The 24,367-nt window shown below is 35.8% G+C and overlaps 1 protein-coding gene and 1 non-coding gene across 2 annotated transcripts in view; both read left to right on the top strand.

Annotated features, from left to right (window-relative positions):
• Nucleotides 1-24,367, top strand: part of MAN1A1 (mannosidase alpha class 1A member 1) — a 150,027-nt gene that overhangs the window by 59,416 nt on the left and 66,244 nt on the right. The window lies entirely within an intron of this gene.
• LOC150007683 (small nucleolar RNA SNORA19) lies at nt 10,178-10,305 on the top strand. Its single transcript, XR_016512153.1, has one exon. It is a non-coding gene; the product is annotated as a small nucleolar RNA SNORA19 (small nucleolar RNA).

Below are 24,367 nucleotides of genomic sequence, written 5' to 3'. Positions count from 1 at the left end.
ATTCCCGCCATGTGCTGGACACTGTTCTTTGCCTTGAGATATACCCAAGAACAAAATCCCCTCAACTCCTGCCCTGTGGAGCTTATCTGTTAGTGAGGAAATGTAACTCTCATAAACTTGAACAGACACTGGGAAACTTGAACAGACCTGTAAGAAAATACATTTTTGTGTGATTTTAGTAGTTTTATTTTTGGTATGGCAGGACAATAAACAAGCAAAAAACAAACTTTGAAATGTCTATCTGAACTGACCTTTATATTTTCAGCATCTTAACCTCTTCAGTTAGTTCTCCACTTTAACACTAAATAAAACGATATCATGTCTCACAGCCCTTCTCTAAACCTCCACTGGTCTTTATGGCCTTAAAAGTCAATTTTTGATTTGAACTAAATAGCCTTTGTAAATCTGATCTCAGCTTGCTGTTTCTGGTTTCCTTCATTGCTCTCCTTAACACACCTTTCTCTCTTAACTACAGTGGGCTTTCCCCCTACAAAATTCCCTAAGCACATCGGTGTGCTTTTTATACACACTGTCCCTCTACCTACAGGTGGCATTCACCCTGTTCCGTCCACCTCCTCCCAACCCAGATATAGCACCTCTATGAGGCCCTGCCTGCCTGCTCAAGCCATCTTTCACTATGCCTACCTGAGGGAGTCAGGAACTTCCTGCTGTTTCTGCACATGCTGCTAATACACTTACTTGTTTATGGATCTGTGAGTCTTCTTACTTCCTCAGCCCCTTTTTCCCAGTAGAATTTGTAGAACTCAAAAATAAGGATTAAGTTTCTGCTGTTTTTATATCCCTTTGTTTAGCACTGTATGCGTTGCCCTAAAAAAAATATTTAGCGTTTGTTGGCTAACCCTCTATTACATTTTCTGTGAACTCCAACAGAAAATTCTTCTAATAACTTTATAAGTCTATACATTGATAGCATAAAGAAACAACTGGCCCTGAAGGCTTAAGGTAGATTGCTGGGAGGGAGAGAATGTAATAAGGTGACAAGAGAAAGTTATGAAAACCAGTGAGCTAGAGACTATATCTAAATTACAATCATTACTAAATATTATAGGTCATTTATTGTAGACGTTTTAAATAGAATTGACCATTAGTTAGAACGTTTTCTGACATTTTAAACCTAAGAAGAAATTAGAAAAGGTAATTGTTAAAGGGATTCAATAGCCTATGTTTGCTCTGATTTGAGGAAGCTGTCTAGCTGGAACTTTCTTAACTACTTATTGACACATTTATGTTAATTTCCTAGAAAAAGCAATTTTGACTATATATGTTAAGTGGTATTGGTTGTTTCCTTATGTTATTGTGGACTAATGTGTTTATCCTTATGGTTTCTTAAAGGTTTTGATCCTTATACAGACTTTATTAATTTACTATTTAGCATCCATTGTTGAGTTTTATGAAAGAAAAAAATATGATATAATGAATAGCTAATATCTTCATTTAAAAATTTTAATTTAGTAAAGCATGATATTAGAGAATGGTAATTTTGTTTATGCTTGTAATTAAATTACCATGATTAATGAGTTACAACTGTCTCATATTGAATATTTGATTATGATTAGAAGTTTAAATTGTACTTTTAAAAGGATCTAGACCATATGGAATTGATTCTAAAATAATATATATTAAAGTCAAATTAAATTATTAACATTTTTTGTCCCAGAGTGAATTACAGATATCATACCTACTCCTAAACTCAGGTTTGCTATATATGTCTCTCTATGTTATAAATCTTTATTCTATATTTTAATTGTTTTCAAAAGCACATTTTATCAAACATAAGAACTTTGTCTCAGGAATTCATGAAAGCTGTTCTACAGTTGGCCATTAGTTCCAGCTCCCAAAGTTATTCATTCTAATATATAAATGGAAGAAGTTGGTCTAGCTTCTCATCTGATTGATCAACATGGTAGACCAAATAAGAGTGGTTGGTGCCTAAAGGAAAGGGAAAGTCAAAAAATAACTTGTTTCTTAATCAAATATTTGTAACTCGTTTAGTTTAGCATAGTATCTTACCTGAAGTACAGATTCGTATCCATAAGACAACATCTAGGTTATGATGAAGTGGTAACCTCAAAATGGTCTTTGAAGACAATATGCTCTGCACACTATATGTCCTGCACACCCCACTATATGGTTTACTCACAACTCTTTTTCTCATCATTCTACCTCCAGACCCCAGACTGATGGAGCAGCTGCCATCCGGGTCATTTTTCCAAGGCAGCACTTAGAGGATTAGGCGAAGGGACGTGGAAAAAGAGAATCTGGAAAATCACACTCTGGTTTTAATGCATCTATCAGAAAGCTCACATCTCATTGGCCATAACCAAGTCACATGGCTACTGTAACTTAAAGGGCTGGTGTTAGCACCATATGCCCAGTAGCAAAAGTTAATGAACAGTGTTAATGACTGCCACAGAGTGGCCTCTTAAAACTATATAGCCTTCTCAACTGCCAGGAATAGCAGGAGACAGGAATTTGTAAGAACAGAGGAATGTACAAGGTCCCCAACTGGAATCAGTCAACAGCAACTCAGAAAAAGCTTCCAGCCTTTACAACCAAGGAAATAAGTAGAGTCATGCTTTCAGATAGGAATGCACATCTTCACTAACTTTTCAAGTTAAAGGCACTTGTCTACAAAGTTCTGCTTCTCAAAGAAATATCTTCTACTCTGAGCTTCTCCCCTAACTTTCCAAAAGCCAGACAGTAAAAAGTTGATGAGCAGGACATAAAATGCCCTATAAAGAAGGGATGCGTGTCACATCCCTGCGGTGGCCTGGTGCAGGGGCTAATCGTTGCTCTTTGACCACACCCTCCTATGCTGACCGGACATTGAGGAACTGGTCCTTTTCCTTTAGCCACTTTCTCTTTTTGACTTAAGTGTTCTTAGGGCAGTCGCCTCTCATTTTACAAAAGCCTAATGAAAGAGACGAGGTAATATGCTTGTATTTAGATTAATGTCGAATCATTTCATAATTATCAATGTCTGTTAAAACCAACACTTCAAATCATTTCTGTTGCCAGAGTCATACTGATGTGGATTTATAGATTTGTGTGGGTGTTTTAAACAGAAGTTGTATTTTTCCAGGAATATTCCTATGTATTTTCTTTCATATTGTGGGGTCCTTTAGAAGGGCACCATGAGGTATCTATAGCAAGGAATTTAAAATTTCATAGGGCTAGTAGAAAATTCCTCAGAATTGTGGTCATTTACCATCTGGTAAGTTCATGCATTTAGTGAATCAGCAGATGCTTATTGAATGCCTGCTTTGAGGTACTGCACTTGATGCTGCAGAAATAAAGAAAAAATATTAATTCATTTGATATCACAACAACCCTATAAAGTAGGCATAGATACTGTTTTTATTCTCATTTTATAGAGGAAGAAACAGCAGCGCAGAGTTAAGCTAAGAACATGCAAAGTGGCAGAGCTGGGCTTCAAACTTGGACGTTCTGGCTCAGGCTATCAAAGTAGCAGCTAAACATTAGGGATCATAAGAGAGATACATGCCATAGGCCTGAACTCAGAAGTCCTCAACAACTAAATGATAATTGAAGGGAATGAAGTTGCCTTGAGCATATATAGACTCAGAAGAGGATTTAACCTTTGAGCATTTGTGAGAAGAAAGCGCTAGAAAAAGAGATTAGAAGTGGTGGTCCCAGAAGTAGGAAGAAAATCAGTAGAATGTGATTATCATAGAAGCGACGGGAAAATAGTATTCTGAAAAATGAGTAAGTACTTAGCTATGTCAAAGGCTGCTGTAGGACAAGTTGTGTAAGGACTGAAAAGTGTCTTGGGGCTATAGCAATATGAAGGTCACAGATGACTTTACTGAGAGTACTTGTGGTAGAGTAATAGCACAGAATCCATGTTGTGCTTGACTGAAGGGAGGTCTTTAAGGAGGGGGAGGGTGGGATTCAGAGGTCAGATGGCATTAGGGAGAGGCCTTTCCTCCATTGCAGTATGAGAGAGTGGAGGTAAAGATGGGCACGCACATCAGTTACTTCATAAATTTGGTTGCAAAAGTATTACACAATTACCACTTCATGGCGTCTGTTAACTGTATGAAGAGGTAGAAGACAAGGATATCTGCTGAGACTCAGTGAGAGGACAAACATTTAAAATGAGTGTGCATAACTTAAAATCGTCATTCTAGAGAGGGTTGACTAAGAAACATCGCCAAGCTTATGGACAGTGTCTAGGTTGGTGACATCAGTCCTTCCTGGTATATGATGTTTTTTTCTCTAGCAGGACTCAGCAGTTCAGATGCAAGCATATTGACAACATTAATACTTGGTTGGTTTTAGTTGGCTTTTGCTAGCCAGGTATGACAGACAAAGAAAGGCATGGATTTTAAGGTATTAGCAAAAATTCTATTGAAATTATGGACCATGAATTCAAAATGAGTATAAGACAGTTTAAAAAAAAGCCAGTGAGGGATGGTTAGAAAATGCACTAGTCAAATTGTCTGAAGCCTAGCTGAAATAGAATACTGTAGGAGCAGTAGCAGTAATTTAGCAGGTGACAAGAAGTTAAGACTATAGTGGGATGTATGAATAAGACATCTTAAAATGGGGCAGTTTTGAGTGATTTCATAATTCAGGATAGTACCATGAGACCGAGTAGTTAAGGAAGGATTACCAGAGTCAATTGGCATGGCTACAAAACACATTTTAATTCAAAAAAGTATAATGTAAAAATTGGTCTTTAAAAAAAATAGTGAACATCAGTAAACTTATTTTTAAATTGCTAAGATATAAGCATTGTTTATATAATATTACCAGTTTGTGTGAAAATACATATTGAACAAAGATTGCTTCTTAAACAAAAAGAGAGAAATATATTTCTGCTGTATGAAATTTAAATATAACATTGTTGAACAAACATTCACAACTCTAGAGCCTTAAGGCATTAGTTCAGATGATTAGAGTTGGCATTAGAAATGTAAACAAAATGCATATTAGGTAATTAGTTGGATTTAATGCAACTAATATACCTGTGCAGAGCTGTATATTTTAAATTATAACTAGGTGAAATTTATGTACAATAAATGTAGTAAATTTGAGCATAATTATATGAATTTGTTTTAGATTTCCTTTAAAAATTAAATCTTAACTTGTTGTAGCTCATTTGATTTATACAAATTTTCTTGGTTAAAATTTTTATGGTTTAGGAATTAGGTACTATCTTAGACCATTTAAGCTGCTATAACAAACTACCATAGATTGGATGGATTATACACAACAAACACTTATTTCTCAGTGTTCTAGAGTCTGAAAAGTCCAGGTTCAAGGTGCCAGAAGATTCAGTGTCTGGTGAGAGCCCACTTTCTAGGTAACAGTTGGCTGGCTTCTTGATGTGTCCTCTCATGATGGAAGGGGTGAGGGAGCTCTCTGGGGTCTCTTTTTAAGGGCCCTAATCCCATTTATGAGGGCCCCATCTCATGGCCTAATCACCTCCCAAGGCCCTACCTCCAAATATATCACTTTGAGGATTATGAATTAACATTAATTTGGGGCGAGGGGGGCCCAAATATTCAGTGTGTAGCAGGTGCCTTGTAAAGTAAGTCCTAAAGATTTAATTTATAATTTTTTTGTTACCTTTTTATAATGTAGATCTATACTACATATATTTTTTAAGTTGTTTTTCTTTAAAACATTTCAGAAAATAGTTCATTGACACATTTTAAGGTAAACCATTCTAGTAACTAAACTCATTTGTGCAGCATTATGAAGTGTTTCTCCAAGCAAGATCTGCTAATATGTCTGAATTATGTCACCATTAATTCTGCATTAGAAAGCAAACAGTTCATTTTCTAATTTAGCTGAAAATGCTTTTACGTTGATGATATCATGAACCCAAGCCTTGAGGGTGATGTTTGTTTTTAACTTAATAACTGATCTTTATTTTAATTTGAAATATCCAATTCTTCAGAAGCAGTACAAATAGTGATTAATTCTAGGGTCCTGAAAAATGAGGGAGTTGAAGAGCTTTAATGGTATAGGCATAGAACACAAGGATTTTTTTCAGCTCTTTATTCTAAACACTTGTTTTGCCTTTAGGTAGAAGGTTAGGGTTAGACCAGATAAGCAGAAGAGATAGAACACAAAGGTGACAAAGTCCTTTTTGTTTAATATATTTACTTGTTTAATCTTATTTTAACAGATTTTTAAAGTTTTTGATATACTAGCAACAGCTGCTCTAATTTATAAATCACTGCTGACTGCTGTGTTTCAATTCTTACATGTAACTTGGTATTATACTTATTAAATAGTGGCTTCTTACTGTAGTCCTCTCTCACAAAGTTACCTCTAGTCAGGTAGAAAATACACTTACTATGATATTTAATTTAGGCTTAACTGTTACATCAGATACCTATAGCATTTGTGTGTTTCTGCTGTCTTATCTTTATGACTATTTAATGTAATATAATGCTTTATGACTACTCTTACAATTATGTTGGGTTAGCCAAAAAAGTTCACTTAGCTTATTCCATAGGATGGCTCTAGTAGCACTTAGTTGTCTTCAACTTCATTCAAAACAATTTTGTTAGGTTGTATCGTGATAGCTGTCATATCAGCATACATTTTTTTAAAAACTTACCAAAATTGGTGAATTTTTATGCAGCCATTTTAATATTGAAGATGAAAGAAAATATGCAACATTTTCAGTGCATTGTGCTTTATCATTTCAAGGAAGGTAAAAATGCAACTGAAATGCAGAAAAAGATTTGTGCAGCATTTGGAGAAGGTGCTGTGACTAATTGAACATGTCAAAAGTGGTTTGCGAAGTTTCTTAGTACTCTTGACATTTTGGCCAAATAGTTCTTTTCTGTGGGGCTGTCTTATGCATTGGAAGATGTTTAGCAGGATCCCGGCCTCTACCCACCGGAAGCCAATAGTGGGAGATAGCGAGCATACTCAGAATATCCAAATCAATAATGTTATTGATGAAAATGAAAAATATGTGTTTTATTTTACTGAGAAAACTAACCAGACTTTTGGCCAACGCAATACTAACCCAGAGTTTAACTTTGAAGAATTAGTTATAGTGGATCTTAAAGCTCTGTCATCAATTATTAACATATTTAGTTGCTTATGGTTTACACCTTTATTCAGCAAACATGTGTCATCTATGATTATTTTGAGCATGTATTATGTGCTAGACTGTGTTCTTGTCTCTGGAGGATTCAGCAATGGATTAGACAAATGCACATGCTAATGAGGTAAAATGTTAAGTTCACATGTTATATTCAGATAGTAAAGTATTGTGAAAAAAATAAAACACACTCATGTGATAAAGAGTGATGGAGGGACAGATAGAGAGTTGAGTTGGACTACCTTAAACCAAATGGGAGCCAGGATCTGAATGACGCCATTAAAGATTTGGAGAAATTCACATTGTAAATATAGCAACCTGAGTGTTCCGAGTAGATTTCTCTCTTTCCTTGGGGATGTAGAAGAGGAGGCGGAGGAGGAAAGCAGTGGTGAAGATAATAGTGGTAATCAGACCGTTTTTCTGAGGCTTTATTTTACGTCAAGTATACAGTATCAATACTGGGGAAGTTGTGTAGCCTCCCTGTTGTAGATACACTGAAACTCTGGGCAGCTGATTCCTGAAGCACATAGGAAGCAACCAAACTAGGATTAGCCCCTGCTCTGCCTGCTGCATGATCCTGCCCACATGTTATTCCCAAAACGAAAGTTACCAGGACTAGGATCACAATATTTCTTTTTCACTTATTCATTAGTTCAATATCTAAACCTCTCATAGTGAACTAGCAACAATCTTCTATAACCCATGAAATCTTCCACTTCTGAGCAACAAAAAATATATAAGGTATGAAAACTAAACCAACATCTTTATAACACTTGTGAGTTTGTAACAGATATTTATTCAAGTTGTATTTGAAATTATTTATTTATTGCATTTATGTCCTTTTTTCAAAGTGGTCCTTGAATTTTTCCAAATAATTCTTTATGTTGTAAGCATTATCATTTTTCTTCTTCTGCAATTTTTCTTCCCTCATTCCCTTGTGTTCTTCATCAATGGAATAAAATGCTTCTCATTTTCCAGTGAGTACATGTGGCAAAAACCTTGTAATTGTGTGTGTGTGTGTGCATGTGTAAATATATGTATACATATATGTGATTTTGAACTAATTCCTTTTTTTCTGAATTAATGTTGGGTACAATTCAAAATGTTGATAAAATTTATATCTACATCTTGGTGTAACACTTCATTGATTAAGGTATACATTCAACTTCTTTGTAAATAAGGCATATTGGAGACAATGGTAATTGAGAGCACTGAGTGATATAGATATTCACAATTTAGAAAAAAAGAATTGTATTTTCAATTTTGAACCATATATTCTAATAAAGAAATATGAAGGAAAATGATATCACGCTGTTACTTTGAATGAAACTAAAATTATTTGGCTGTATTAACAGACATAAATTGTGAAGGTTTACCAATGCAATTGGAATGCTTTTATGTAATTAGAGAATTCCACAAAAAGATTTAGAAATAGCTTATAAATCTACCATATGTTGACAGCACTTTAATAAATTTCTCCTGACTCTGAACAAAAATTTGGAATCCAGTTGCCAATTTGCTTTTTACATTTTATTTATTTAGACAAAGAGAAGAACGAAAGCTCAGATATAGTGTCATATATCATAAAAGTAACATTAAAAATGATTAAATATCTACTTATCATAGTTTTTAAGATTTGCAGTGAACCAACAATTTATATTATGTTTTCTTTCAATCATATTAACTGCTGTCAAAAGACAAGATTCAAAACCAGGGCCCCGAAGGGTAAACTAAGGTAAGAGCCAGTGACCCAGCATTCTGTCATGAGTTTTTCATAGGGGTCCATCCCATTGTGGAATTTAAAAGATGCCACCTCAAATAATGGAGTTTAATTAGTCCTCAGATAAATGGGCAGTTCCCATACTTTTCGAATATTGCCAAACTCATTTCACCGCTGCCTGGTATTGCACATCCCACTAGTTTTACTTAGTTTGGTGCTTTTTCCCCCATCTCCAGACATGCAGAACAATCATTTACTCTCTTCATAAATACTCAAAGTAAAATACCAACACTTTGACTCCTCTCTCTCCTCTTTTCTCCCTATCAAATTAGCAAAGACTAAAAACCATGTTAATGCCCAGTTTGGTGAGAGTAAGGAAAAAATTTATTCAAATATTGCTCTGAAAAGCTATTAAGTACTATGTACATAAGATCCTTAATAAAGGCATTTTTTTTCAGCTCCAGTTATTCTATACTAGGGAATCTGTTCAAAGCAAATAATTCAAAATTAATCATATTATGCCTAAAGCAGCTAATGGATGTATTTTATAGGCTCAGTAAATAAAAGGAGACATCCCAAATATCCAGTAATTAGAGAATGGTGGTGAAGCAGATTACAGAATGATCACATGATGGCATATTGTGCAGCCATTAAAACTTATACTTCTGCATTTATATAATGGCATGGACAAATATTGATATAATAAATAAAGGAAGGTACAAAACTTCATTTATAATATAATTTCAGCTATGGAAAACAGAATAATTACATAGGAAACTATTCCTAAATATAAATTTTATTTGCCTCTGGTTGGTATATAATCTTTCCCCCTGCCTTTTTGTTTTTCTATACTTATCAGACTTTTCATAGTGAACTAGTAAGAATTGTATGATCAGAAAAATGTCAAAGGAAAATTGGAATACACATAGAAAAAAAAATCATTATCAAACTTTTGCCCCCAGACTTACTCAGGATTCAGATTGGAATTTTTTAAACTTTTCTTACAAGAATATAGCCTCCTTCTGACTTTTGTTTCATAAAGAAAGTGACCTTTACTCAGAAATAATTGAATTTCCTTCTTTATAGTCAACTTATAGATTGGCATTTCAGAGGGTGGTTTATTTACAGCATCACCTATTAGATGTTAATATTGTCCTCATTTTATATGGAAATGGAATTGAAACAAAGCTTAAGTAAACAGATTGCTCATAAATCCTTGCACAATCTCAAATCCAGCTACTTAGTGTTTGTATTATCAAGAGCAGCTTTAAAAGACAAAGGCTAATAATACTAACAATATTTTTTGTTGAACACACACACACATGAATCTAAAATGTGATACAGTGCACATTTCATTGACCTGCTTTCTTGTATGTGTGAGCAGTGTTATTTCTTATGTGCTATACAAATAGTTGAAGGTTAATTAACAGTATAACTTGGTAGTAATGCTGCCAGTCTCCTTCCGACAAGTAAAAAAATAAATAAAATAAAATAAAATGTGATACAAATTAGTATGTAGATTATTTCCTATTCTAAAAAAAATACGTGCATTGGAAATTTCTTTGTATTTTCTATTATCAGCCATTTAAAAGGCAAAAGACTAGAATTATTTGTGATAAGTGTATAGACCCAATAATAAAGTTTATGTTTATTACTGACACAGAAGGAAATATGGGAATACTGAGGCACTTGGCACGATCTGTGACTTTGTCTTTCTCTACAGGATTTAATTAAAAGAAGGTCTTAGGGAAGACATAGCAGAGACCCTTTTTTCTCTTGTTACAGCAGTAAATATCTCTTAAGAAACTTCAAAAGCAATGCATTCTTGCTTGAGGAAGAAGAAAATAAGAGAAAAGCTGTTCAGGAACGAGCCAGGGAAAAGAAAGCCTTGTCTTGGGGATAAAGGAGGTGACTATGTAAAGGAAAGCATACAGTCTACCAGACACTCTTGAGCCTTCTCAAATCCAAATACAGATTCACTTTTTGGTGGAAACCCAAGGTAATTAGAAACTGTACTATTTTACTGTATTTTCTAAAATCCAAAGCAAATTTGATTATATGACTACGTGATATGAATTGATAAAGAGCTTGGTTATTGGTACACCGATATTAGAAATTTCTATATTACTGAAATACAATTTAAAAAATGTTTGGAGGACTCTGTAGATGTGATAAAAAGGCCAACAATGTCTTCTATCATTTTATTCTCTCTTCACCCTAAAATACTACTTGTCTGAGGTCCTACAATTGGAGTAGACTTTTGCGTAATGATCTGAGGCTCTTATTACTTAAAATTATATTTCTAAGGGAAATTGTTAAATTTTGAGCCGTTTGAACCATTTGTAAATATGGGGCTACTTGAGCTATTCATTATATTAGATATATCAGCCTAATGAACTTAACTCTCACGGCACTGACTGGTGTGGCTCAGATGGTTGGGCATTGTTCCACAAAGCAAAAAGCTACCAGTTCAATTCCCAGTCAGGACACATGCCTGGGATGAGGGTTCTGCCCCTGGTTGGGGCACATACGAGAGGTAACTGATCAGCGTTTCTCTTGCACATCGATGTTTCCCTTCCTCTCTTTCTCCGTTTCTTCCCCTCTCTTTAAAAATCAATCAATAAAAATTTTTTTTTTAAGTAACTCTTGTAGGATGGAAAGAAATTGCTCTTAGAATCTGGAATCCTGGTTTCTCAGAGCCTGGTAGGTTGTTGACTCACTGCATTACTTTGAGCAAATCATTTTATCACTTTCGGATTTTTTTCATTAATTGAAAATAATGGGATATGAAATAAATGCATTTTAAACATCTTCCAACTCAAGTGTTCTCAAACTGTGATACACTGATTTTCAAGTTCATAGGACGTTATAAATTGGAGGAAGAGCGTAGTGAGAGAAGTTTTCTTCTCATAACTCAAAACTTATTAACTCATTTTTGGGTGTAAACACAATGATACCTTCTGGTAAAATGTAGAGTTATGCTTCGTGCTGTACAATACTTAAGTAGTCCAGACATGTAAATACCTGGGAATGGGAAAGAAGTAGGAAAGTTATACAGCTTTATTCTCTAGAAAAACCATGGAAGAGAGATGCTAAGAAGTGTGGGAGCTCTGCAAAGACAACTAAACTGCTGTAGACACGGGAACAACTGGGAACGTGCACTGATCCTTTACTTGGAATAGCCACAGTCTTAGCTCCTTCCTTACCGAAAACTTGAATGCGGAGTGCTCTCCGTTATAAACCCATTTCTCATTTTAATAACAAACTCAAGGGGGATTCTGACAGCTGTAGCAAGAATGAGAAATAAGAATTTTATATCCAGCAAAATCAACTTTCCAGTGTAAAGGACACAGTGGCAAACTGATTAGCATGCAAAGACTTAGGAAATATTATTTCCCAGAGACCTTTCTGATGATTCTACAAGAGAACAAGCTTTAGACAACCAAAGGGCCACGTATTGTATGATTCAGTCCTGATCTTAAGAAACTTGTCTTATGTATGTCTTCTTCCCAGTATTCATATAAGCCTTACTTCATTTTACAAATGTTTGTCAATTACATTACTCCAAATGTATAGTATTGGCATAGCTCTGTTGAAAAATAATTGTTTTATTTTTAAACATTTTAAGGCTTCTGTGATTAGTCCTATGCTAAAACAGGAAGGATTATTTTACCTGTGAACTACCACAAATAGATACAAGAGCTACTTTACATATAAATGGCCCTTTAAAACTAAATACCATTGTGTGCTGATTTTCAACAGAGTCTGTATAAAGGGAGAAAAAACTAATAAATGCTGTGTTGTGAACCAATAATTAGATTCTCAGTGTGGTATAAAGTACTCACAGGAGGTTCGTTCTTGGCCTCATAAATTTGACCATATCTTTCCATTCTAACGCTATTAAGTGACTTAGAGACATGACTTAACAGTAAAACAAGCTCCTAAACCACAGTGGCAAGCACATAAGACTGAAATTATAGTCATGACTGCCATTCATTTAGGAATTGGCTGTCCCATTTGCTCTTAAATATCAGGCAAAAGCAAATGGAGAGTTGGCTGTTAAACTGCAAATTCAGCATCACATGGCTTAATACCCCTTGCACTGTTTGCTAAACTTAAAGATTATTAAAGATTTTTGCTTGATTCACTGCAGAAACAGTGTAATACCTGTGGTGTAAGTATTTTTGATTAAAGTATTGTTTTTAATCAATTTATTTCCCATTCTTACTGAATTACCTATATCCATCTTCTGAGAAATTCAGTGCTTCTTAAACTTTGTAGCATATCAGAATCCCCAGGAAAGCTTATCAGAACAGATTTATGGTTCCCACTCTCAAGGTTTCTTATTCTGTAATTTTGGATAGAGGCCTGATAAATTATATTTCTTACAAGTTCCCAGGTGATGCTGAGGCCACGGGTTATCTAAGAACCACGCTTTGAGAACCACTGACCTAGTATCATGCAATCAACAGGATTCCTTTCTTGAAAAAAATGAACTACGAAAATCGACATCCAGATTTGGTTATCACCATACCCTAATTTACCAAATCAAGAATTGAGGGAAACATTTCCTCTATGGGAAATCATTATGAACTCCTTCCTAAAATCTAACAAAGATTGTATCAAATGCAGTGTAAGCTATTTGGTGCTTCATTTACTTTAAGGAAAACTCCAGTTAAATAAAGCAAATAGAAGAGCCCTCTCATAGACACAAATTTCTATCATTAATACATAATGAAGATTTTTAAAGAATTTTTTTTAAATCTTAGTTCCTCAAAGTTCAAGATCCATGTTGGACTGTGCCAGGATTTTTGTTTTTTATTTCCCTTTCGCAGCCCCTTAAAAAAAGATAGTTGCTTCTTCTCATGGTTCTGTTATTTGTCTTCAATGGTACTGCCTTGGAGTGACTAACATTAGGGACAAAGTGATAATACTCCACTCTCATTCTGTTTTGTTAACAGACGAAATTTTCAGCCTTGTCTCCAGTTTTTACCCAGTGCATTGCCTTTTGTTTAATGTTAGAAGAACTTGTCTCCATTTCTTTTCACCTTGTTTCTGTGAGGTCGCTGCCTGGCCTGTAGACTGGACTGTAGACTCCAGTTTGGGCGCTTAGGTTTTCCCTTCCCTTTTATCTTTGCGATGTTTCTCCCACTGTGCTTTACCTCAGAACTTTGAGCCTTACTTTTTTTTTTTTTGTTTTTTTTCGCTTTAATTGACATATAATTGACTTATAAGATGTACATTGATGGTGATTTTATTACAGGGAAAATTGGGATTCTGCCACCTGCCACCATACACAAGCATAACACAATAATTGGTGGGGAAGGAAAAGGTTTTTATTAGCAGGTTGTCCAATTTGGGGGAGCCAGGGGCCCCCCTACTTCAAGTTATTCTGTTCAGCAAAATACAGAAATCCCCTTTCTTATTCGCAAAAATACTGAAATCCAAATCCTTGCCCAAGGACACCCCACCCCCACCCCCATTCTTATCTGCCACTTTCTGGCCCAAAGCTGCTATATGGATAGAGGGATGAGTCTCCATCTCTCCAGCTCCAGGATCTCTTTCTGGTGCGCACACTTGTGAGGCCAGCATCTCCATTGCCTTGCCGCAGCTCTCCGGTCCTCCAGGGGCCAGGGAGCACTGTCAGATCACTGCAGCTGGTCTTGCTAAGTACTCAGTTCACTGAGCCCTGGTATTTAAGCCACTTGCACCCCTGGGGCGAGCAAACTTTCCTGAGAGAATGGGAACAGCCCAGGACGCATGCCGTGTGGCACTGGCCGCAGTGTCCCGCTGAGCCCACTGCTGACAAGGTGTGTGTACCCCAAGAGCCTGCTTCTGACCATGCAAGCAGGGCAACACAAGATTTGCAAGCCGGGCCCATCATCTTGTGGGCCCTCCACTGGCAGGGCGCATGTCCTGCTGATGAGACTCAGCCTCCCTGAGCTGGCCCCTGACTGTGCAAACAAGGGGAACACAAAATGAGAAGGGCATCTGCAAGCCCTTCACTTTAAATCTTTTCCCCTCAAATCCTGTGCACTGTGGGGGTGTTCAATTACCCAGCCAATTCAGGCCAATGTCCACCATAAGCATCAGCCCACACCGTGTTTGTGCCCCTCTTCCCGCCGCCATGAGCAGAAAGCGAGTTAGGAGGGTTTTCTAGCCGCAGGGGGCATTGCATTTCTGCCAGAGGCTGGGTGTCACCTTGTTACATATCTGTGTGACCTTTTTGGCCCTGCACGGGCTCTGTGCAAGCGGTGTCATGAGCTGTGCTGCTGCATTAGTTGTTTACTTTTCCCCGGGGAATACAGAAGCCTATCAAGCCCCAATTTGGTTTCCAACCCCAGCTGCCTTCAGCACTTCCCAGCCCCTCTCAGGGATCCCTCCCGCCTCCCAGGGGACAGGCTCTTTCACAATCTCAGGGTTCTCCCCACTTCAGGGAGCGCAGCCATAATCAATTTAATACACTTATATATTGTAAAATGGTTAATAACCACAGTAGCATTAGTTAACAGCTCCGTCTGAAGCTGAATTTACAATAGTCAAATACACCTAAATGATAACTTTCTCTACAGTTCTAGACAATTGTCTTTCTATATATCTCTGAAACTATTGCCAGTTTTACATGGTCAGGCATCATGATGTCAAGGATTTGCCTGATTGTCTTGTGCACTACTCACAACAATATTTAATGTCCATCTTCGTTTTATATTTGGAGGAGAAATGGAAGTTAATACTTAATGCTTCCCTGTGTATCATAAAGTACCACTCTGTGGATGTTTCTCCACTGTTATACTTCAAAAGGAAGTGTTATTATGAGTCATTGACCACAGTTGTCTTGTTTACTTACAAATTCCAAGTGCCTTGTGCAACTTGGCGTGTAGTAAGTACAGAGGCACTCAATAAATATTTGTTGAAAAATGAATTGACATTTTTAGAAGGTTAGAATTATAGAAGGGGTTTCTTTTAAAAGTTTGTAATTTTGAAAGTTTAAAGTATATTGAAGTGTGTGTATCTGTGTGTAATAGTTTTAAAAGCCTTCAGATAGTTCATGAGTGGCCACAATGAACAAGATAAGTTATGTGTTCTGTTAGTTATTATTGTTTGTATTTTAAAGAGAATGTGACTCTCAAACTATTTGAATTTTATATTTTCAAAACTCTTCTAATATAAAAATATTCAGTTGTGTGACATTTTTATATTCTGGTGATTGTTATTAATACAGGCACTGTTTCATTGAATAATTTATGGTACTATAAGAATATAACTGACCTATTAAAAACCAATATAGTGTTGTCATGAAATATTTTTAAACTTATTAATTTAAATTAAAAGTACTTAAGATGCTTTCAGTCAAGTTAATATAATCCAGGAGTTTTCAAACTACAGACATGCCCATTTTGTCTATGGCTGTTTTGACCCTACAGCTATAATTAGTGAATGAGCGAATGAATAGATGAATGCCTTGTGACCAGAAATTCCACTTTCAAACTTTTAACCTGAAGAAATAGTCATGTATATAAATACGTACAGGGATGTTCATTCTACTGCTATTTGTAATATCAAGATAATGGAAACCTAAGTCAAATAGTAAGGGACTGGCTAAACTGTGGCATATCCATATCCTGGAATACTATATAGCGGTTTCAAAAAGATGTTAGAGATATGTATCCATTGATATAAAACAGGGAAAATCGAACTACAGTATTCTGACCAAATTCAGCCTGAGGCCTGTTTTGGTACTACCAGAGTTAAGAATGGTTTTTACAAATTAAAGATTTATAAGAGAAAAAATTTTAAAACATGAGAAATAAAGAGTATGTAGTTTTCAAAATCTAAAATGCTGTCTGACCCTTTACAGAAAATGTTGACTGACCTCTGACAGAATGCTGTATTTAGTGTAGGTTAACTTGCTGGGATATATTTATAATTTAGAACATGATAACGTAGTATATGTGGAATGATACCATTTTGCTAAAAAAAAAATACAATCAATACCATTTAGAAGGATAGACACTTCAGATGTTAATAGTTGTGTTGGGTGTATAGGATTAATGGTGTTCTATAATTTTTGTCTATGTCACAATGTTATAATTTTTCTATAATGAGAATATATTCATTGTGTAATGAGAACATTTTTTATTTTAATTTGGATGTGGAAAAAAGAATTAAAAAAAGAACTTCTCTAAATTGTAAGGTGCAAAGGTATACAAGGCCTGTCCAGAAGGTATCCACCCATATAATATGAAAAATAGAGACATTTATTGAAGAAGATACAAAATACAGGAAATATTGTACTTAGAAACAATGATACATTAGTCCCCTTCAAAGCAGGCACCTTGGGACCTTACACAGTTCTCCCAACTGCCATCAGCTGCCCCATAGTATTTTCCTGAATCTTACTGACATTCTGAAATCTCTTCCCTTTCAAAAGTGATTTTAGTATTGGGAAAAAACAGAAGTCATAGGGCACCAAATCTGGGCTGAAAGAGTGAGAGGACTGAGTCAACTGGGTTATTTGATGTTATGCCTGAAAACTCTGCATGAGATGTGGTGCATGAGCAGGCTCATTGTTGTGATGAAGCTGCCAGTCACCAGTTGCCCATAGCTACAGCCTTCTGAATCATCCGATTAGTTTCTGCAGAGAAATGTCCAAGCTTAATGCAAAATCTGATGCAGATTCAGTGCTTTCCTCGCTCAGTCATTTTGAATATGACAGCCACACAGTACACATGATTACTCAATGGTGTCTACCACCCCCATAACTAGTACGGTGAAGTCGTCATTGTTCACACGTGTGCATTCCAGTCCACTCTCCTTGGCTGCCAGGTTACACAGATGTTGTGCAAATGTTCTTGTTATATTAAAAATGGCTGGACTTTTTCTGGACAGATCTCATATTTCTTCACTTTGTAGATGAAGAAACTAATGCTGAGATGTTAATCAACTTTCCAAGGAGGGAACAAACATAAGAACAATTGTACTGCTCCCAAATTTTCTGTCCAGCAGCATCACCATTTAATAATTTAAAATTATCCTCCATCAGCTCACATATAAAATTTTGAACTCTGTGCCCAAAGGCACTTTTAGAAGTATCAGTGTATAATATGTAATAAAGGAGGGTTGTGCAAAAATTAAAAGCCACCAGCTTAATGGGATTTGATGCACAGCCAGATAGATTTTCATTTACTTAGATAGAATAAAGAAAAAAGATTAGTTTACATTTTGCATTTTTTTTCCAAAAAAGCAAGCAAAGCCTATGTAGACATGGGTATTTAGTTTACTTTGTAAATCTGCAACCATTACTGACTGCTAAATAATATATATTGCCTTTTCATACCTATAGAGTTAATAGTTCAGATTTAGTTATCTGACACAAAAAAGTGCCAGTTTCCTAAAAATTTATTCCTTTCCAAAAGATAGACTCAGGAGAGACATTTGACTTATTTTCAGGCCCTGTGTACAAAATTACTCAGTGACTTAGGTAAGCAAATACACTTCTACAGTGAGTAATCTTCATTGTAATGAACCGATCGCTAATCCCAAAAAGAAACTGGAGGACTGTAGAATGTAGACATAAAAGCTCAGCAGTTTTTGGACCATTTAGTGTATGGACAAAAATTCTAACATCTTTCAGTTATTCCTGAAGGTACTACTGTCTTATAGAAAAGAGTAATGATGATGATAACTATTGTTATAGCTCTCTAAAAAGCACTTGTGCATTTAATCACTTTTAATCATTTTGTGGTTTGGGAGAATGATTCCTTATTCATCTGTCTAGAAACTGAGGCACAGAGGGGGTTAAGTGAATGTTCAAGATAATACAGCCCAGACAGCTAATGACTGGGCCCCAGATCTCCCAGCCCCAGCTCAGTGTCTGCATGCGATGCTGATGCTGAGTCACCAAGACAGGATCCCTGTACATTTCACTAAATCAAAAGAACAGGTAAACATGTTTTTTAAAATGGATGCCAAGAAAAAGGTTAAACTATAAATATTTTGATGCTCTTTAGCAGTGAGATTTGGTATCTGGAAAAACTTACTAGCATAGAATGCCTCATAACACAAAAATGCCAGGGAATCACAGTATATTTGCATAGATGAGGCTGTTTTCTTTCTCTTATCTTTCTACTGAACAAAGGTTTCCAAGCCTGGGTTTTGCATATTTAAAATGATTTGTGATGTTTACCTGCAAGCAGAATAACAAACAGAAGAGTTCCTATTTTAACCCATGATATCACATGTTAACAACCTCTATGTGGTAGATTTCACAAATACCATCCAGATAGGGTACATGCTTTCATAATTTCCATCTCTTTAGCAGACATTATGGTTTATTTAAAGATTTTTTTTAAATTTTGTTGTTGTTCTATTACAGTTAACCCGATTTTCCCCTGTTGCTTTCCCCTACCCCATTCACCCCACCCCCACTTCCACAGTCAGTCCCCACCCTGTTGTCCGTGTCCATGGGTCCTTTATACATGTTTCTTGACTAGACCCTTCTCTTTCTTCCCTCCCTTCTCCCCCTCCTCCCTCCCCTCTGGTCACTGTCAGTCTGTTCCTTGTTTCCATGCTTCTGATTCTATTTTGCTCATTTGTTTTGTTTATTAGATTCCTCTTATAGGTGAGATCATATGGTATTTGTTTTCCACCGCCTGGTTTATTTCACTTAGTATAATAGTCTCCAGTTCTATCCATGCTGTCACGAAGGGTAGGAGTTCCTTCTTTCTTCTGGCTACGTAGTATTCCATCATGTAAATGTATGACAGTTTTTTGATCCACTCATTTACTGATGAGCACTTAGACTGTTAACAACACTTGGCTATTGTAAATAGCGCTGCTATGAACATAGGGGTGCACAGGTTCTTTTGAATTGGTGTTTCTGGATTCTTTGGGTATAATCCCAGCAGTGGGATCACTGAATCAAAAGGCACTTCCATTTTTAGTTTTTTGAGGGAATTCCATACTGTTTTCCACAGTGGCTGCACCAGTCTGCATTCCCACCAGCAGTGCACTAGGGTTCCCTTTTCTCTGCATCCTCACCAGCACTTGTTGTTTGTTGATTGTTGATGATGGCCATTCTGACTGGTGTGAGGTGGTATCTCATTGTGGTTTTAATTTACATCTCTGATGGCCAGTGGTGTTGAGCATTCTTTCATATGTCTATGGACCCTAAAGATGTTTTCTTTTCGGTGTGAAATATTTGTTAAGAAACTATTTGGCATACTTACCTAATATTAAATGTTATTTTTCAAAACATCATGTTGGTAACTTGCCTATTTTTATTAAACCTAAATTGAGATAAAATGAGCAGCTTAAGAACCCATCTTTAAGTATTATATAAGTTTGGACTATTATGCTGTTATTTACTGTTCTTGAGCTGGTACTTTAGGAGTTAAAACATCTAAGAGAATTATCTTTAGGTATTACTAAGCACAGGAGCTATAGCCTTTGGTTTTCCTTTCCTTTTCTGTGCATTTTTAATTTTCATATTTAATGCATGTTAGAAGAGGGACATAAAACTTTCTATTATTATTCTATATATTTGTTTCTCAGCTTCCGCCTCTGTATCATTTATTTCTACAATAAACTTTAATTATTTCTCAAGATATTTCCTATGTCAGACAGTCAATATAAAATTCTTGGTGTTGTCACTTATGTATTTTTGCCCCTAATCTCTCAAAAAAGTTCCATAACCAGTGAGAAGTGAATTGATCCATCTTCATGGTTGTTGAACTAGTGAGTTGAAGGCCCTGAACTAGAACTTGGGCCACCCAATTCCCTGTTCAGTATGTCTATTACCAGGCCACCTTGACTCTGGTTTATGCTCAGGGAAAACACAGGAAAGTTCCAGGAGCAGGTAGCATTGTTTGCTGCCCACACGGATACTGGTAATGTCTACCTTAAACAACAACATGAAAATATCCCCAATATTTCTCCCCATGTTTCATCTTGCTCTCTGAACTTTATAAAATCTTCCCAATTGAGGAACTTGGAAATGAAATCAGAGCCCTCAGGGGAAAAAAATCGATATCAGTATTCATTTATCAACATATATTCATTTTGACTAGAGAATAGTATAAAAGCAAACATTTTTTTGAAAATCAAATTGCTGTTAATTTTTTCATGAGAATAAATATCTTTTAAAAAACTAGCTAAGTCTAAAATGCCTATTCAGTAGTGCATCCTTCATCTAGATTTTTAAATTATAAGAAGTTTTTTCTTGCTCTTAAATTTTGCACTATTATAATTAGAAACTCAAGTCTAAGGTACAATTATATTGATTCTTCTTGGTTATGACTCAAGGTTACTGACAGGTTAGCATGCTTATCCTTTATATTTTGAATAAACAAGTTGGGGAGATCTTAGTGCTTTAATTTTTCCGGAAAGTAAAGTACACTCTCTTCATCTAATTGCCTAAAGGCTAAAATCTGAATTGTATTGAATCACAGGGAAGAAAAACAGAACAATTGACAAAAGTATTCATCTGATTAAAACAAACTTAAAACAAATAAAGTTCATAATGCCATTTGACCACTATAACCAGTAATTATTTTAATTTTAAAAACTTCAGGTTTTGTTTTTAATCAATTAGAGAGAAAGTGCGAAGATTAGAAACAGACAGTAAGGGAAAGATGTGTGCACATACCCTTACAAGGGACTCAAAAGAGAGTCGCTCTGGGTCAAAAGAATGACAGGTATTTGAGAAGGCCTGAATCTGGCATTCACTTAGCTGTAGTTGCCATCAAACCATCCCCCATCAAAGTATTTAACTAGTAGAAGAGGGCCTCTCTGAACTTCAGTTTCCTCATCTATGTACCAAAATTATGGAAATATGTAACCTTTGATGTCCCTTCCAGCTGTACATTTCTGCTGGATTAACTATTTTTACATGTCTTTATTTGAATATTTAAACCGTTAGAGGTTCCACTCTCAACTAAAAAGCCAGAGTAGCTCAGTATTTATTGGTTGAATGATTAAATTTGGCCCATATTATGTGTGTTAATCAACTCAGCTAACAATATACGGGTTATTTTATTTATCATACCTATGAAATCTTGTGCTGAATGCTTTTTGTAGCAAAAATGAGTACTAGGTAAATTCTGCTTTTACTAACGGGGAGTTAGCATTTGATCTTGAACAGTGAAGTTTTCAGCATAAGCAGTTGAAGAAAGGCTTTGATGTTGATTGTGCACTTCAAACTGTAGCATGCCTGAACTGAAACTGGTTCTTTCCAGAGCTGTCTGTTCTTATTCATTTCTTCTTTCCTAACTCTTCGCTCTGGAATGTAAATATTCTCATAAGCTCTTCAGGGATCTGCAGACTAGAAAAGCAAAGAGAGCCATACATCTTGTTTTAGAGCCTTGTCTAATCCTATCTATAAGGATAAAGTAACAAGACAAATGTTTTTATTTGATGGATTCTAAAATCTGAAGTTTCTAAAGCAGTGATCAAAGACTGTGATGATCTACTTAAATATAATGAAATGATATAGTTTTGGTGTAGTTATTTTGAAATTCTTCACTTTGGATCATAAATGTTTTTATCTAAACCTATTTGTGAGTTACATGCTTGAAAGATTATTTTAGAAGCTATTCCATTATATTTTACCACCGTTCTTTTGGCACATTATATTAGTTTTTATTTTTACTGTGAATGAAATCAGAATCTCTATAATGCAGATTTTTTTGAAGATTCTCATTGAATCATAAGATGTTTGCCCATCTCAAACTGATTGGTGTGAATTGCATGAATACTCTATTCATGGTCTTTTTTTAAAAAAAATCTATTATTAGCATGAATTGTGTTTTCTTAACTGTCATTTTTTATCTTGCCATTTTAACTTTATAAAATCCTTTCTACCAAATATAAGTACCAACAAACCCTGGAAACCACGACTGAGTAAAGAATCAGGCGCCAGGATAACACTTATCTCCATAAAACATGACCATAATTTTGTTTTTTCTGCTAGTCTCATTTTAGTACTAGCTCTATGACTTCTGAATACTAGTTTTATCAGTGACAAATCAAAAGTAGAAATTAGGAGCCCTGCTCTCCCATTTTACTGGGGAAACTGAGAACCAGAAAAGTTCAGCGACTGGGCCAGGCTTCTCACCGAAGCTGTAGTGCTGGCCCAGGTTCAGCACTGCTTCCGTCTTGCCGCCACATCTGAAGGAGCACTGCGGTACCCTTTAATGTACTTGTGATCATTTGCTTTCCAGCACATTATCCAAGGTGTTAAAACTTAACTGCCACTTAGAAAGATTTGTGACATTTCTCCTTTATTCTTTTAACAATATTAATTTTGCAAGCTCGTTTGGAATTTTATTACATACTTACTGTGTTAGCTCGAAAGATGTTTTCTTTAAATATCTGGATTCCTCCTCCAGGACACTTCTGTTTTATGTCTCAGGAGAAGATAACAAATCAAACATTAAGAATTGATTCAGGCTTACATATGATTTCCTGGAAGTGGGATATTGGCATGGAGGACCTTCTTTTTAATCATGCCATTTCATTGTACTCAGGGATAACAATACGGACTATGCACCACCACAGAAAAGGAATGAGCTATATATGAGGCATTTCAGAGAAATTAACATTGATACTTAATGACTGAAAAGCGATAAATCTAAAGTCAAAATGCCTGGTCTCTCGAGCCCCAGGGACTCAGTGTCAGTGTCAGTGACGGAACTGCGGAATTTTGCCTGGGACATTAAATGATTGATTTCATCTTGGACAAGTTAAGTGTCAGAAGCCAGACAACAAGACATGCAGATTGAGATATGAGCACACAAGTAATAGTACAGAATGACAGCTAAAATGGGAAGTGGAATGTGGGAATGCAAACAGGCGATGAGAACTGAGGGCTTAGCTCTTGAGAGTGAATGCTTAAGATTAAGAGTATGTGTGATGGGGGAGAGCACACACACAGAACCTGAGTAGAAGGTACCAAAACAGCAGTTGGGTAAAAGCCAAGATAAGAAAGAATTTGAAGCAGCTGAATAGGGTAACTTCTTGGGGAAATACCATTATCATTATCACCATAAAAATTACAACTAACCTTTTAGAGTGATTGTTATGTACCCTAAATTCTTTAAATATAATAATGCATTCATTTCTTTCTGCGACCTTTAAAATAGTAAATGCTATTGCTCTACCCACTTTTAAATGAGGAAATTTTGGCACAGAAGATTAAGCAATTTGTCCAAGATTATCCTTACCCAATTTGAAGAATGTTTTTAAAGCCTGAGCCCTTAACTCACATGCCATATGATTATAGTATCATGGGTTCTGTTTTAACTACATAGTTTAACTTTTATCTCATATAAGTTTCTCAAAAAGGAGTTACAGTAGTCCCTCTCTATATCGCGGTTCACTTATCCCGAGCTCACTGTATCGCGGGACTTTTTAAAATATTATATTTAATTTATCGCGTATTTTTTGCTTTATCACAGGATTTTGCGGTACTGTATATGTATGTTAAAGTTACATAGGTTTAAGAGTGTAGAATATGTTTCAGATCACAAGTAGTG

The sequence above is a fragment of the Furipterus horrens genome, unplaced genomic scaffold, assembly GCF_987537825.1.
Source record: "Furipterus horrens unplaced genomic scaffold, mFurHor1.1.pri manual_scaffold_6, whole genome shotgun sequence".
In the NCBI taxonomy this organism is placed as follows: Eukaryota; Metazoa; Chordata; class Mammalia; order Chiroptera; family Furipteridae; genus Furipterus; species Furipterus horrens.
This window is presented reverse-complemented; position numbering and strand designations above follow the sequence as displayed.